General features: G+C 47.3%; 1 protein-coding gene and 1 long non-coding RNA gene across 3 annotated transcripts in view; one reads left to right on the forward strand and one right to left on the reverse strand.

The window, feature by feature from the left end:
• The window catches only part of BARX2 (BARX homeobox 2), a 73494-nt gene that overhangs the window by 33050 nt on the left and 23772 nt on the right, over positions 1–16672 (reverse strand). The gene's annotated exons all lie outside the window — the stretch shown is intronic.
• On the forward strand, positions 423–9128 carry LOC111095782. Of its 2 annotated transcripts, none has more exons than XR_005359052.1 (3): positions 423–832; positions 6614–6856; positions 7875–9128. It is a non-coding gene; the product is annotated as an uncharacterized LOC111095782 (long non-coding RNA). The 2 variants fall into 2 exon arrangements; XR_005359053.1 differs by lacking the exon at positions 7875–9128 and adding an exon at positions 6952–7119.

The raw sequence follows: 16672 nt of genomic DNA on the forward strand, positions 1-16672 counted from the left end.
TAAATCAGTCGCATGCCTCTTAAACTCTACCGAGACAGATAGAGGGGACAAAAGAAGGAAAGCTTATTGAGCTTATTGGGCTAAACCTCGTACATACCCATCTCTTAGTCTGAGCAAAAATTATCAATGACTCGGGCACATATCTGGAATCTACACAGATAACTGTCTAATTCATGGCCATGATCAGTTAATTATATCACAATACTTTCCAAATTTCTAAAATACAATTTACCGGGGACTTTCCTTTCTGATATCCTAGTACTAGTTCCAGATAATCAATGTACACGCTCACATGGTTAAAAACCTTCTGCTTCTTCCAGGGAGTGCTAATGAGTTATGCCCTGGTGTTGGCTCACAATGCCTGAGAAGAGTCAACCCTTATCTCAAGGGCCCCATAATTCTTATGACATGGGGCCCAATCCTCAAAAGAAAAAGGCAGGCAAGGATATGGGTTTTTGTTTCTTCTTAAATCACATTAATTGAAGCAACAGGTTTCCATGTATAAAATTTAAATCTACAGAAATATAGACACCAAAAAAAAAAAGTATATTCCCACGTCCAGAAAAACCAGCGACGTTCAAAGATTTCTGAAAGATAAAGGAGATCCTGTTTGGAGAAGCTCTGCTTGGAAGAAAGATGGCACCAAGGTTTTAGCCCAGGCCAGAAAAGAGAACAAACAGTTGTGTTTCCTGGGGAACAGCGTGGATGGAAACAACACATGACATTCTGAAATCCATCTAACACAGAAATAATGGCCCTATTACCAAGACCAAAGAAGTGAGCCAAGCCATACACACGGGCATAGAACTCGGATTTGTAACCAGATGCCCAGGTATTTTCTCATTTTCCAGGAGCCATTTCCCCATTGACCATGTGAGAAGCAGAGAGGCGCTTTTATAGAACTTGCAATCATTATTCCTGGAGATATGTATCAGTGTTGTTTGGGTTTCCCTTAATTACTCAAATACACTTCCCCTGCTGCTAACAAATTAGCAAATGCTGGAGAAAAGTAAGGAGAAAAAACAAATGCTCCCTTGCCTCACTAGATTCTGAGCTCCAGGTTACAGGCTCAAGAAAGGCCATTCTAGCAACAGAAAAAAAAAAAGAGTCAATAAACTGCAGTGTAGAATTGTACCAACATTACATCAAAGGTGCAGAGTTTTAAAGTAAGTATATATTTTTAAAGGTTGAGATCTCTTTGGCCTACTAAAATAAGATGGATGTCAGAACAAGGTTTTGAAATGTAATCAGAAACGTTAATGTCATAGTCCGCGTATGTCACTTTCTATGTACTATCTATCAGCTGAAAGGGGCAAGACAAATGTGAGCTATACTTATCATCCAACAGGGACCTTTGGGCTAGCACAGTCCTTCCCAGAATATCTCCCCTCTTGGTGTCAACACTACAGAACCCACTTCCCACCCCAAGTATAACCACCAACATAGAGACAACGTGATTCTGCAACCTGCCCCAGTCCCTCCAACACCTGCAATGTGGATTCAGCTCTGCTACTCGGATACAGCCCAGAAAAGAGGATTTTTGACAAGTGCGACTTTTAGGCCCCCCAAAGAGAAGAGCTTAAACATGCAATTTGCCCTGTGGGTTTACGGTCCTATAACTGGGCCATAGCTCTCCTCCACTGGCCCAACTGCCCAGGCTCTCCATCCAGCTGCCCATTCAGGTCCTTTCAGGCCAGACCCTGCCTTCCCTCTCCCATCACACAGCTGACAGCGTGAGATGAGGGCTACTCCGGGGCAAGTGTCCTCCCTGCCCTGGAGGACGGGGCTGAGAGTGAGTCAGAACACAGCAGTGTTGCTCTCTGGTCCAGCTGTGTCTATATTATTACCCCACAACTCAGCGAAGGACTGGCAGGATGCAGGAGGGATACATACAAATAAAGTGATGGACAGATAGACTCCTAGGACACTCCAAAAGCCTCCACAAATAACCTCAGGCAGCAGCTAAATTATCCCATACCAATATCTCAGTGGAAACCATCCATTCAGAGAGGAGAGGAAGAAGCATAGTTGATCTTTTCCATCTTTAGGCCTATAATGAAGGTATTAGAGTCAGGTTCAAGTTATCACTTTTCTAAGGCAGTAATTAACCATAAACGAGTGGTGACAACTTGTTAACCCACTCACCTACTGGTTAAGACTTCTGGCCGGTCATAGTTCAAGGGGAAAATTATTGGTCCCGACATACCAACTCCAAGAGCAGCTGAATGGACTCTGCAATTTCTTTTTGTTCTTAACTAGCAAGGCTCTACACGATCCTTAGCTTCACAATTCTTTGCACATTATATTCAAAGCTCATCAATCAAAAACACTGAGCCAACTCATTTTCCCGGAGCCATTTCTGAGAAAGTTTCTGTAGGAAAAGGTTGTCCTGCCAAATGTCTCCATTCCCCAGCACTGCTCCTCCTCCTTCTCAACACGCTAACATTTGCTAGTCTTTCTTAACCAACATTCCCACCTCCACCCCTAACCACACCCTACTCTCTCCACAACAACCACGGAGCATCACCCATCTGTCAAGGCTGGGTAAACAATATAGGACCAAGGCACTGGCCTGGTTCCCAAACACTGAAAAATGAAGCAGCAGAACTCACAGGGTCACAGTGTGGGAATTTAAAAACAAAAACCACATTCGGCCTCATCTTCTGTACCAGCCTCGGGCCCTGAAGGCACCTGCAGACCATGGGAAGACCCACAGAGAGAACAGCCAGCCCATCTAATCCAATCCTTCCCATAAAAGAAAAAACATAAAGCAAAGGGCAGAAGATTCTTAAGAAGTCCGCATCTCTGAAACTGGATAGGTCCTTCTAGACGTGGACTCTAAAAAGCCTAAGAAGGGAGCTAAAAGCCCAGGCAATGCCAGACCTCATAATAAGCAGTCTCAAGAAACAAGACCACGGGAGATACAGGGAGACCGGCGGGATGTTAAGCCATCCATCCACTTCAAAAACATCAAGGGTCATGACTTTTGTTCAGGAGGAAGGGTACAAGGGGAAGTTAAGAGAAGTTTGTTAAACCAAATCTTGATAAATGTCTAAACATATCTTGTGTGATGAAGGATATGCTCATTCCTCAGCTTCTGACTCTTTGAATAATTTAGTCTTAAGAAGGAATCAAAAGGTCCCAGGATCCAATGTTCCGTGATCTGAGAAATGGTTTGAGGAAAAGAGAGAGGTGCTAAAGGTGATGGCTGACGCATTTAATATACCTATTGTAATAAATGGGCTCAGCAGAGCAACCAATATTGCTTATCCGAAATCTCTGGCCAGCTGTAGGAAGGAAAGCGTGCTGCCTGGAATAGTTACGTGAGAACATTTCCCATGACGTTCTGCAGGCTTTGCTAAAAAATAATGATGGTGATGATGATGATAACAACAACAAGGTAAGGTTTTTCTTGATGCTTCTGGGTCTGAAAGGGGGAAAGGGTCATGGAGAGAACACCTGGCCAGCGTGGCCCCACACCGAAGTCATGGAAAACATCAAAGAGTTTGCCTTAGTAGGCAACATCAGCACACTTAAAACTCATCATTATCATCATTAATACCATCAGAACCTTTATTAAGAGCCTAACTATGAGGCCTATCATAGGGAGTAAACTGAGAGCACCGAAACCACTCTTGCTCATAAGGCTTATAACGGGGTTGAGGCGAGGGGAATCATCTCACTTTTAAATGAAGACTGAATATTAAAATGGTGAACAAAAGTAAAATCCATGGGCATTAAACTAACAGTTTTAAATAAAGGTATACGTGAACTGTACTCCCTACCATGACTTAAAATGAAATACATAATGCCCTGGAGCCAAGGAGAACAATGAGTCCATTCATTAATTGCTATCTCATTATTTGGGAGCTTTGTTGACAGCTCTATTGTTCACCCTAATTATTTTTGGCCTAAACTGTTCAGCCCTTCCGAAAATCATTAGTAATAACGCATCTGAATTTCTCACACCTGGCTCAGGTAGTATTTTCACATACCTGGGACACTTGCAATGGAGGCACTGGTCTTTCTCAAGCCACTGCACGACAACAGTCACAAGAGAGCTGCGAGCCGACTAACTCCTGGTGCTGGCAGTTCGGCGTAGCGCTAACACAGGACTTGCAGGTAACAGGTATCAAGAGCGCATCCTGGAAGCCTAGGAAAAGGATCTCCGGAAGATTCCCATCCCACACTCGGAGGAGATCTCCCTCAGGGGAGAAAGGTCTCAGGTTGTTAGGGGAAGGTCCGTTCACACGAAAGAGAGGACAGCAAGGCACTGAGCAAGGAGGTCTACTGGCAAGCTGGGAAATGTTGCTGGAGTCCTACGTTAGAATCAAAGGTTGTAATTCCTTTGTCACCGGGCTCTTGAGGAGCCACAGAAGGCAGCTTAGTCACAGGGCCTAAATTAAATAACAGCCCGAACTGAACTGGATCAAAGGTCATATGCGCTCCTTGCAAGCCTAGCACCCATTTAGATGCAAGGAACTTAATTCCAGAAAAGTTGCCACTGTTCTCTGAACGTTGGCTCTAAAATGTACCCTCTTGGGGCTCCTGGGTGGCTCAGGTTGAGTGTCTGCCTTCGGCTCAGGGCATGACCCCGGGGTCCTGGGATCGAGTCCTGCATGGGGCTCCCCACAGGGAACCTGCTTCTCCCTCTGCCTGTGTTTCTGCCTGTCTGTGTGTCTCTCATGAATAAATAATACAATCTTAAAAAAAAAAATGTACCCTCTTAACTCCAAAATCTCTCAACCTTACCCATGTAAGGAAATTCAAAAACGACTATCAAACATAAATGGGGATCCCTGGGTGGCGCAGCGGTTTGGCGCCTGCCTTTGGCCCAGGGCGCGATCCTGGAGACCCGGGATCGAATCCCACGTCGGGCTCCCGGTGCATGGAGCCTGCTTCTCCCTCTGCCTGTGTCTCTGCCTCTCTCTCTCTGTGTGACTATCATAAATAAATTAAAAAATTTAAAACAAACAAACAAACAAAAAAAACATAAATGACTCCTGAGGTCTGATCCCCTGTGCCCTGCCACCTCTGGACATAAAGAAGGGCCATCCCTCCCCCACGTGCCCGCACACACACACACACACACCTGTCCCCACTCCATCCCACTAACTTTGTTTAGACCCTTCACGCTCTGACCACTGACACCTCCTTTTAACTGCTGTCCGTGTCTTGGGGCTTGACCGGTTTCCTAAAAACGGCTTTCACCACTGCACTCCCTGCCTCGAAAACCTTCCAGGACTCCTCCGTCTCCAGGAGATGGAGGTAAATTCCGTGAAACGGCAGTCAAAGCCCCTGACAGTGGAGCTGGTCCCCAAGGTACCTTTCCAATCATCACACGCTCAACCCAACCTGCTACCTAGGCAACGTACCCAAAACACACTTTGCTCACTCGGGCCTCCCTCCCCTGCTCACGTTGGTCCTACAGGTGATGGTCACAAGTGCAGCTCAAGAGCTGACCCTGCTTAATAACTTGGTGTGACCTTGGACACATCTCTTTAACCCCCCAAAGCCGAAAGAACAGGGCGTAACAACACACAGCTCCCAAGTACACCCCGCAAACGACAGGACACCCTCCGTGGAAACCGCTTCGCGTGGTGGTGCTGGGGAGAAGCATGTCCTTGTTGTCTGCTTTATAAATTATAAAATTCAATGAATTCTTTGCACCTCTTTGAGGCGACACTCAAAAGTCCACCTGCAATGAGAAACTTGTCCCAAATACACCTAAGGATGCCTCCTGGAGTTCTTACTGCACTTAAATTTCCAGGTTGCAGCGGAACTCTGTTTTTCTTAGAGCTTGTTGTTTTTGTTTCCCTCCACCGAAAACAGAAGTTTCTTGTGTGTGACAGTCTCCTCTGGGTCTCCTTCAGAACTTCTTTCAGGGCCGGGCACATGATTGGCTCTTAATCAAGAGTGCCCGGACATCCCAAGCACAAAAATATCTCCCTATTCCAAGCTCACCTACATCCATTTTATAAACGACTTATTGGGCACACGTTACATTATCACTTTAAGTTTTTGGCATTAAATTTCAAGCTCCAATCAAGCATCTCGAGGACAGGAGCCCTATTTCGTACCTGATTGTCTTCCACAGAGACTCTATTCCTAGGAGTGTCTGTTCCAACTGCAAATGAAAATGACCTTGGGAGTTTTTTTAAAAATACTAATTTTCAGGCCCCAGCCCCAGAGGTTCTGATGTAACCGGCCTATGGTGGGGCCTGGGGATCCTACTGTGCAGCCAGGGTGGAGAGCAACTCACAACCAAATTCAAACTACAAACCAACAAACCCTTGTTTTTTTTTGTTTTTTTTTTTTTTTTTTTCAAACCCTTGTTGATTGACCGACTGACGGGCCTGCTGGACTCTAATGAACCTCCCAAGGCTCTAAGTTAATAAACCCATTTTCTGTGTTTTTTGCCCTCCTTGAGCCTCATTGCAATTCCTGCTTTTCTCCCAATCCCATCAAGCCCATTAAGCCCAAAAATCAGTTACAGAAATAGAATTTCCATATAAGCCCAGCTCCCTAAAGATTTAAAGGGCTGCTTACTGAGCTTGACCTCATTGTGTCCGTATCATTCTCATTGATATCCATTCTCTGCCTTTCTCTATAGACTCCCAGCTTAAGATGCAGGGTCACCAGAGCACAACCAGAGAGACCGGGAAGTCTGCTGTATCACAGACCAGTCCAAGAATGTATCAAGCCAGTCCAAGAATGTACTTAGGAGCAATCCTGCTATGATGGGAGCTGGTCTCTCATGAGGCCATTGCTCTGGATCCTGGATAGTGTTTTAGAATTAGCTAAGGGCAGCAAAGGTCACTGCCCATCCCTTAGGGTTCGCGTCAACCACATTCAGGTAGTATTCCCATAGAAACTTCCTCTTTTAATAGCACCTAAATATTTCCTGAGCTCCCGTAGTAGACAAAATAGACACGGTCTCTCTCCTTGTAGAGCCTGCGATCCAGAGAGAGAGCACGCATACGTGATACTACAGTAAACAAGGAAACAAATACGGCCTCATACCCGTGCTAAGTACCATGAAAGAGAGAAACAGGCTGAGTGATGGAGCATAGTTGGCGAATGGTTCAGGGACCCGGGAGGCTGAGAGCTTTCAGAAGATGTCTCAAGGTTAAGAACCAGCCGCAGAGTGGAAGAGCACAGCCAGGGACCAGAAATAGGCACAGAAATGCAGATGAAGCACAACAGGAGGCCGCGGGTGGGCGAGGGCCCCGTCGGGCAGGCGGAGCGGCTTTGGAAGGCCTCCCCGCGGCCCGCCGGTGGTCCTGCTCACTAACAGCCCCCTCCCAGGGCATACTGAGGGGCTCAGTCCTACTTTTATTACCCCCTTTTGCACTATTTTTATCCAAAATTTGTCTAGAAACAGAAAAGGTGTGCCTATCGAATCCCCTCCCGGCACAAAAAAGTAGTACGTCGCACGGTATGACCAGGATTTTTAAAGCCCGGAATGGGGCTAAGATCAACAGGTCTTCAGTGGCTTTCAGGACAAAACCCAATCTCTTTAGGGAGGCCTGGGAGGCCCCGCCCGGCCCTGCCCACCTCTGCAGCTTCCGCCCTCCTCAGGGAGCCTATTGTTCAGCCTCTCCTCCAAATACCCTCAGGCCTTTTCACGCCCCTTAGTCTTGCAAAGTTGGCTCTGGCCGCCTGCTTCTCCCTCACCTGGTTAACTTTTAATTGCGTTTGAAGAGTTGACGGAGGTACCAGATCCTCCAGGAATCCTCCTCTGGCCCCTCTCCCCACACCCTTTTATCCCGGGAGGGTTCAATGGCCCTCCTTTGAGATCGCCTAGCATCTCTATCAGAGCACTGGTCCCCCCCATATCGGTAATTTCTGTTTATGTGTCTCTTTCCTACCAGACTGAGCTGGATTCCAAAACTACGTCTGGCCAGAACTGCATCTGAGAAGCGCTACCCAGTAGAGCCCCAAATATTTAGTTCTCAAAGTTGACTGAATGACTGAATGAATAATACAACATTCAATCTATTTACAAAAATAAATACAACATGGAAACCATCTGACTTCACAGTTGTTTGCGGAGTGCAGATGGGCGCAAAGTGGGATCTGAGCTGATCACAGCTCAAACGGCCCAGCCAAGGCTTCACTAAGGGAAGTACAAAGACTGCGCAGAGAGCGTTGGGTCCAACTGCTGAAACCATCCTTTAAATGCAACTTGACTGTCTAGGAGAGGGTGATGGCAACAATAGCATGCCAGGAATTTCTGGAGGAACTAGACGATGAGCTCCTACGGGGAGGGAAAGCTGTGTCTTATCACTTTGTATGCTTAGCAAGTAGCATCATACACAAAGCAAGGGCTCCCCTCTGTGTGCCCCCAACCCCCAGCCTATGTTACATGAAAGTGGAGGGAGTTTAACCCAATGTGATTCAGCAGAACTACAAAGAAGCTGCCTTCGAACATTTGAGGGGCCTTCCCCTGGACAATCAGATTTCTCATGTGTGGCTCCAGAGCACGAAATGAGGAGTCTGAGTCTGTGGCTTTAACTTTACGAACACAGAGGGGTGGGCCGCACAGCAGAGCAGCAGGTGCCTACCTCCCCACTGGACACCCAAGCAGAACCCATGACAACCTGTGCGTTCTGTGGAGGAAGGCCCCACAGCACGTGGGAGGTCAACCAAGGGGCCTCTCTGGTGCCATCCAATGGGCTCCAGGACTCGGACACTCTCCACTTGAACGTGAGAAAGGTATGTCTGTTTAGAAAATCCTTTTGGCAGACCGCTGTCAGTTTTTCTCATTAGATACCCACTCAGTGCTCCCTTGGTTTTTCTCCACAGTGTGGATTCTTGAAAACAACGGAAAACACAGTTGCTTTTTTTTTAACTGAGTTTTAAAATTTTTTACCAAACACATATTTTATTTTTTTTTAATTTAAGCATAGTTGACACACAGTTTTATATGAGTTTTAGGGGTACAACATAGTGCTTCAACATTTGTGTATGAAGTGATAAATCTAGCTACCATCTGCCACCCTACAAAGCTGTTATATATTATTAACTGTATTCCCTATGGTATACATCATACACCCATGTCTTCTTTATTTTAGGACTGCAAATCTGTACCTTTCAATCCCTTTCCTCTATTTTTGCCCATTTACCTGCTTTTTAAAATAAATTACTGTAGTCTCTCTAGTGGTCTCTCTGTGCCTCTCTCTTCCTCTATTTTATGCATTTTACAGACTTACCTATTACCTCAGAAGCCATAAAAAGCCAAAAACTCGAGGGTAAATGTCACTGTTTACCAGGAAATGTATGCTGAGCTGAATGGAAACCCTATAAGGAACAGATCTACATTCAAGCCCTGTTGAGACCGGTTAGCCCAGCACAGAGAAAGTCCATGTGTCCATCCTCTTCACAGGCCCCTCTCAGACACAGTCCTCTGATTCTTGTGATGCCCTTACGAGTGTCTCCCCACGGAGCCTGACCACAGGCACCTCTCCTCCCGGAGCCACCTTGCTGCAGTGTGATGGTGACTGTGCTTTATTTACCTTGTCTCTACATCAGGCTCCTGAGGGACAACAAGGCTCCAAAATATAAACATGGGTTTGGGGAGTCAGTCCTGAATTTGAGTTCAGATCCTGACACTAACAAGTGGCATGGTCCCGATGGAATCCATTAATCTCTTTGAGCCCCAGTTTTCTAAACCGTGATACAAGGACAGAAGAAATAATTATGCCGTAGGACTGTTGTAGGAATGAAAGGACATTTTCTGTGAGTTTTATTAATGAAGAGCTCCTTAAACATTTGTTTAAAATAATAGGCACAAAGACAAAGAAAGACAAACACTGCTCAGTATCTGAGACGTGGGATATAAAAAAAAAAATTTTTTTAAGTCTAACTCCTAGAAACAGAGTAAAAATGTGGTTGCCAGGGGCTGGAAGATGGGGCAAGTAAGAGAGGTTGGTAAAAGGGCAGCATTATCATCAGAAGAATGAGTTCTGGAGATCTAACATATAACATGATGACTATAATAGATAATGCCATGTTGTATAATTAAAATTTGCTACAAGAGTAGAATTTAAATGCTCTCTCAAAAAAAGTAAAGGAAGGAAGGAAGGAAGGAAGGAAGGAAAGGAAAAAGAAGGAAGAGAAAGAAAGAAATACAGAAAAAAGAAAGAAAAGAAAATAAAAGAAACAAAAACAAACAAGAAAAAAGAAAACAAAAGAAATCCCCAAAAATCCCCCCCCCCCCTCCCCTCCCTCCCTCCCTCCCTCCCCCCTCCCCCTCCCCTCCCCTCCCACTCCCACCCTCACCATCCCCCTCACGCAAGAAAAGAACTAAATCCCAGAAAAATTTGGAACACCTGGTGGCTCAGGGACACCTGAGTGTTTGGGCACCTGCCTTTGGCTCAGGTTGTGATCCTGGGATCTGGGATCAAGTCTCGCATCAGGTTCCCTGCAAGGAGCCTGCTTCTCCCTCTGCCTCTCTCAGTCCGTGTCTCTCATGAATAAAAATAAACAAATCTTAAAAAAAAAAGAAAAAAAGAAAGGAGAGAGGAAAGCATATGAGGCGATGGATGTATTAATTCACAGCAGGGTGTCCTTTCACGGTGGATACATATATCATCACATATACTTGAAAATATCTTAAAACTGTATTTGTCGATTATACTCAATAAAGCTGGAAGCAAACAATGGCACCAGGGATATTCGGTGAGTGTGCGGTTATCATGGTTTAGTACGTTCCATTTATCTTTTTAAAGTATTTATTTAGGTGTTACCTTGTGCAATGCACCATGCTTCGCTCTGTAGGAACAAATATATGTAAGGAAAAAAAAAGAAGTGTCCCGTCCAGGAAGTCGTACTCTAGTACGGGGACAGGTTATACACAGAGGCACCTGTAAAGCAAGGTGTTCAACTAAATATGGAACAAAGAACCGAAGGCCTGTAGCAATCCGGTACAGGGAGTGGACCCTTCTGCCCGGGATGTTCAGGGAAGGGAAGGTGCAGCAGCGAGCTGCACTCCGAGCACCGGGACGCTGGTCGCCAGGAGGAACAGGTGCGAGCACTGCCCGCGCAAAGGAACCCCACGACCGAGATAAGAGGACAAGGACGGTGCAAGGTGAGCTACGGGGGGAAAGTCGTGGAAGAGAACTGGAGACTAGCATTCGGATGTGAAACGGAGTCTCTACACGGTTAACCTCTCTTGTCTTTTGAAAGTCAGTGTGTCTTCCGAGTTCTCCTGGGAGCCAGCACCGTGCGTCCGCGCTTCCCCTTCCACCACGTGCATTACCAAACCCGTTTTCATTTGTCATCTCTCAATGTAAAGGCGCGCTACCAGTTAGGAGGCTGTGACTTCAGTCTGGGTGATAATGGCCTGAGCTATGAGTTTCAGCGAAGAGACAGGCAAGAAAGAGAAACTTCATGGAGATGGACCAGGGGTGGGGGGTAACAGAGAAATGAGGGACACTCAGACTGGAGCTTGCTGCCTGGGACCAGGCAAATGGGGACCCCATTAAATAAAGGATGGATGTCAAAAGCAAGACCTCCTTGGAAAGAAGGGGCACAGGAAGGAAGATGACTTTGGCTTCGGACCTGCAGGCTCCATTGTACGAGTGTCAATTCGTCACCTCCACATGAGACTGTCAACGCGAGTCACTACCCTGTGGAGGGGGAGCGGCCCACTCTTGGCACAGCAAACTCCCTCGCTGTTATTACGCTATTGTCGGAATGTCTCAGAACTGCTTCAGGTCCACGGGAAAGAAATGCTTCTGCCCAAATGCTCGGAGGCCTTCGACCCCTCAGAGCATTAAGGGGCTGGATTTCACTACATCCGATGGAAATCTTTCTCAGATCATGCGATGGTCACAAGGAAGCAAAACATGGATCAAGAGGATATACGTATGAATGTATATATAACCCACATATTTTTTGCATACTTCCAAATTGCATTGTTTATGCAGCTGTTCACAAACTCGGCTTCTCTGTTTATTTTTGTCCTTAGAGGAAACAGAGCAGTGGGGCTGCCTATTAGGCGAAGGGAGATCAAAGAGTCCCCTCCCCGGCCGGAGAGGGTATTCCGCTAAAGCCTTCCATCTGAGCGGGGATCAAAACAAGCCTGCTGCCCTCCGAGTGGCTCCTCCACCGGCCGGCTTCCAATGGCACCTGTCGGAGCCCTCCCTTCACCGCTCACACCAAATGGACAGGCTTTGTGTTTTCCTGGGAATGAAAAATGTGCAATAACAGCCAGGGTCCCCAAAGAGAAAAGCACTTCCCACCAGGCTTATTAAGACGACAGTCCTCCTACCAAGCAGGGAGCATCACTGTTGTTTCATGAACCAAGGGGGGTTGGGGGGGAGAAGACAAGAGCCTAGAAAGGTGAACTGACAAAGGAAAGGTGTCCCGCCATGTGTACGTGGACTGGGGAAGCAGGCGGATGGCAGACACTTGCTTTCTCTCTTGGGCCAAGGGGGAAAAAAAGAAAGATCAACACCCTCTGTGTTTTCTCTTCCCGTCTCTACGATGTGTCACCCTCTTAATTGGTTCTAATCACCCGAAGCAAGACTATAGAGTGACATCTATTCCCAGCACCATTTTGGTTGGCACAGGAGACAGGCCTGGCCTTGTAACCTGTGAATGGAGCATTGTTTGCCACGGCAGCCCGCGGCCTCCGGGAAGCCCTCTCCGATCGGACTGGGGCTAACCTCGGGATGTGGCAACGCCCTTCAAAACTGTGGCCCAGCCGGCTGCGTGGCCGCGTGCGTGACCGTGGGCTTCCTTCCGTACCCCTCCTGGGAGGTCTCATGTGTCCTGGAAACCTGGATCAAGTCATTATTCAGGACGGGAGCCCAGGTCAGCACCGTAGCCCCTGTTCTAGGGCCGCCCTTACCCCTACTGACCTTTCTGTGCCTTCAGGAAAACACAGGCTGCCCCGGGATCCCCAGTCCACTCGCGGTGGAGGCTGTAAGGAAGCAGCGTGGGGACCTGCGCCCGTGTCGAGGGCCTGCAGCTCGCCATCGAGGCCACCGTCCGACGACCCGGAGGTGGACAGTGGCGCGTGGCAGAGGGGCAGGCCCTGTACCATCCTGGTGATGCTGGGCCAGCCCCGTGGCCCAAGGCAGCAGGGCGCTGGGCCGGTTGAACCCGCAGGTGTCTCGTGGGGGAACCGGAGGCCCATCCGGATTTCACCCCGCTTTTATTTATTTATTTTTTCACCCAGCTTTTCAATATGACCCCCCCCTTGACCAGCTTCTCCTTGGAAGGACCTGACGCCCCTCCTGGTTTCTTCCCACCGCTGTCTGTTGTTCTAGAATGTTCCCTTGCACATTACAGATCCTGACTTAGCGGTTGTGGCCTGACGGGTTAACCGACTGATTTCTCCAAGGAGAGGGTCCACTGGGGGCCCAGCACAAAAGGAGTCAACCAACCAGTTCATCCTGCCGCCCCCGAAGTCGCAGTATTTACAAACCTAAGTGAAATGCGTCCTTTGACTTCTGCAACATTAAGCTCCCATGGACGTGTTTCATGAACAGCTCGTTTTTCTCTTTATAAAACCCTGTCCATAATGAAGGCACTCTTATTCGCCCTTCTTCACAGATAAGGAAATTGCAACACGCCCCTATTAAACAGCCTGCCTAGTCACGCACTGATTCCCACAGCAACGCGCTTAACTCAATCACTCATTCAAACAGTTGTCGAGCGCTTATCAGATCTATGCCAGTAGGTGACACCTGAGAGCTGACGGACATACTTTCTCATTTAATCACCGTAACGATCCTACGTAGTGGGTATCAGTCTGCCTTTTTTAAGGATGAGGAAACATGCTCGGCGTGTCTAAATAATTTGCCCACATTTACACCCTTGATGGGGACGGACTGAGAACTCAGACCAAGTCTGTTCCCTAAAAAGCCAGAGGCTGTTATTCATACACGATGATGCTTCTCAACGAAACCTGGAAAACCAGAGCCGGGCCTGAGAGCCAAGCCTCACGACTCCGGGGCAGCAAGACCGCACTTGGTCCCACGCGACAATGACTTACATTTGTTCACACGCTTCTGTGTGAGGGTATTTATGTCTTCTGCATATTTGTTTTTACTTTATCCACCTTCCTTATCATAAACCTCAATCTTTCTACTTTCCTTTAAGCCACAAAGCAGGCGCTCAGGTCTCTGCCTGGCTAAAAACCTGGTTTCTTGACGTATCCTCATCCCCAGCAAGTTTCTTGCAAGACTATGGATTATCTTGGCCTTCTCATTACATACTCAGCCCCAAATTCACTGCCATGTTGGGTCTGTCCCAACCATTTGGATGAAAATGGTATGTCAAGGTCACCAACGGCCATTTCCACATGGGACTCTGTCTCTGAAGGTGTGGGTCATGAGTCTGCGTTCCTAACCAGCCCCCAGACACTGCTGGTGCCGCTGACCTGACCCATGGCCCACCCTTTGCATGGTGCCGCTCTGGACACTTCTCAGCCTTGAGCTAACTGGATCCCTCAGTGGCACCTAACATCTTGATCACTTATTCCTTTTGAAACTTTCTTCTTGACACTCTTTTCTGATTTTTTCTTTCATCTCTCTGACTGGGGTTTGGCTCAGGCCCCTAGTTCTCTCCTGCTCATTAAATGCTGGATTCCCCCAAGGCGCCCTCCTTGGCCCCTTCCTACCGCTGCCCCAGTTCATCCTCTCTTGCCTGGATAACGACAGGAGCCTCCCACCTGGTTCTCCTGCCTTCAGTCTTGTGCCTGTCAAAGCCATCCTCCAAAATGAACTCTCCCCCAAACCAAACCCAAGTGTTCAGTCCCTGGCTTGGACCCATGAAGCCATTCCCCAGGTCCTACAGAATAAAGCCCCCCACTGGCATGGGACCCTTCCTTGCCAACCTCACCTCTTGGTATTATTTCACATTTTACTAATACCGACCTGCCCGCAGTTCCCAGACACATACTACCCCATCTCAAGCCACGGTATCCTGGGTCATATTTTCCCTCTTCTCAGAATGCCCCTGGCTTCACCCCCAGGAGTCTCATCCCCCTGGTTAATTCCTATTCATCCTTTAAGATTCAGCTTGGGCTTTCTCATCCATAAAACCTTCCCCAGCCCTTTCCTGCTGCCTCCTACACAGACTGAGCTAAATCCTTTCCTTTGTGCTCCCACGGTGTCTCCATGCTTACCTTTTACAGTGCTCTCCAGAGAGGACTTAATTGACTTATAATATGTTTGTATCCCTTTACCACTCAGTAAGCTCTGAGGGGATAATTCATCTTTGTAGCTGCTCTCTCAACCTGGCAAAGAGTAGGCGTTCAATGAATGTTTTCTGAGCTGACTTGCATTTCTATTGCTCCTGTGCTAAATGAAGGTGCCTAGCAGATGCGCAGCCATTTAAAGGTCCAAGGTTCTAATCAAAGGCCGCGTCTCTAGGGTCAAGAGAAGCAGCAGCTGACTTCCCATCAAATTTGTTCTCTTGGCTCTCCAGGACCACTTGTCCTCCCACTATGCCCCTTAGTCAATCTGAAAGTCTTCCCATGAGGAAAGGGGTCCCCATGAGGAGCTGGCGATTTAACTGCACTCCTGGAGAGACCACAAAGCTGACGGTGTGCTGCAGGTACAATACCGATGGCCTAACCCCAGGGGCAGAGGGGAGCTGATCCGGGGACCCCCACCCCACCAGGGAGGTGCATGGACCATCACACAGGTGGTGTGTTGTGACGTTCCCTGAGCAGCTGCTGCCCAAAGTGGTTACGCGGTTGGTTTCTCCCCAAATGTGGCTTCAGTAGGTAAAGTGGTCTGGGAAGATTTTCTCTGAGCCAGCCTGTCACTAGGGAACAGCACCGTTATCCCAGCCCTTCTGAGGACAAGAAAACTCAGAACCACACAGGCCCACCGGCCCTATCATGGGCACTCTGCTCTCTCAAGGTTTTATAAGCCACCTCTTCAGACCTGAAATCAAACACAGATTTTGTCAATAGTGCCTAATCCATACAAGGTGAACCAACACATTTCCTGAGCTCCCACACAGATTTTTTTTTTTAAGATTTTATTTATCTATTCATGAGAGACACAGAGACAGAGGCAGAGAGTCAGAGACACAGGCAGAGGGAGAAGCAGGCTCCATGCAGGGAGCCCGACGTCCCACACAGATTCTGACGAACTTAGCCAACCAAACCATGAAAGAACCAGAATCAAAATACTCACAGGTGAAGCTCTGAAATCCCAACGGGAACAGCAGCGACACATTTTTTTTTTTTAATTCACCTGTTGCAACTAGGATTATTCTAATGCTCCGCAATGAACTGTGAATAATGGTTAAACTCTCAATTAAATTTACTTCGGCAAACATTTATCGAGCATCTGCTTGGAACAGGCAAACGTGTACAGACGTAACTATGTTTTTGCATTTTCCTAAGTTTCCCAGTTGAATTGAAGAGCATGATATCATCTGTGTTCAACACATGATATCTGTGTCCAAAAGAAAAGTCTGAAAGAAGTGAAACAACTCACTCGAGGAGTGTAAGTCACTCTAGGAGCTCATTACAAAATTAAAAGTAAACTCGGTAAATAAATGAGCCTCCATTCCTGGTAAAACAAAGCCCTAGTGTCATCAAGAGATATGGAGACCGTCCTGACTCCACAAGACAGTAATGATGAAAAGAGGGGGGGGATTAAAAAAAAAAGAAAAAAGAAAAGGGGGATTTCTGATGCCA

The sequence above is a fragment of the Canis lupus genome, chromosome 5 (assembly GCF_011100685.1).
Source record: "Canis lupus familiaris isolate Mischka breed German Shepherd chromosome 5, alternate assembly UU_Cfam_GSD_1.0, whole genome shotgun sequence".
Classification (NCBI taxonomy): Eukaryota; Metazoa; Chordata; class Mammalia; order Carnivora; family Canidae; genus Canis; species Canis lupus.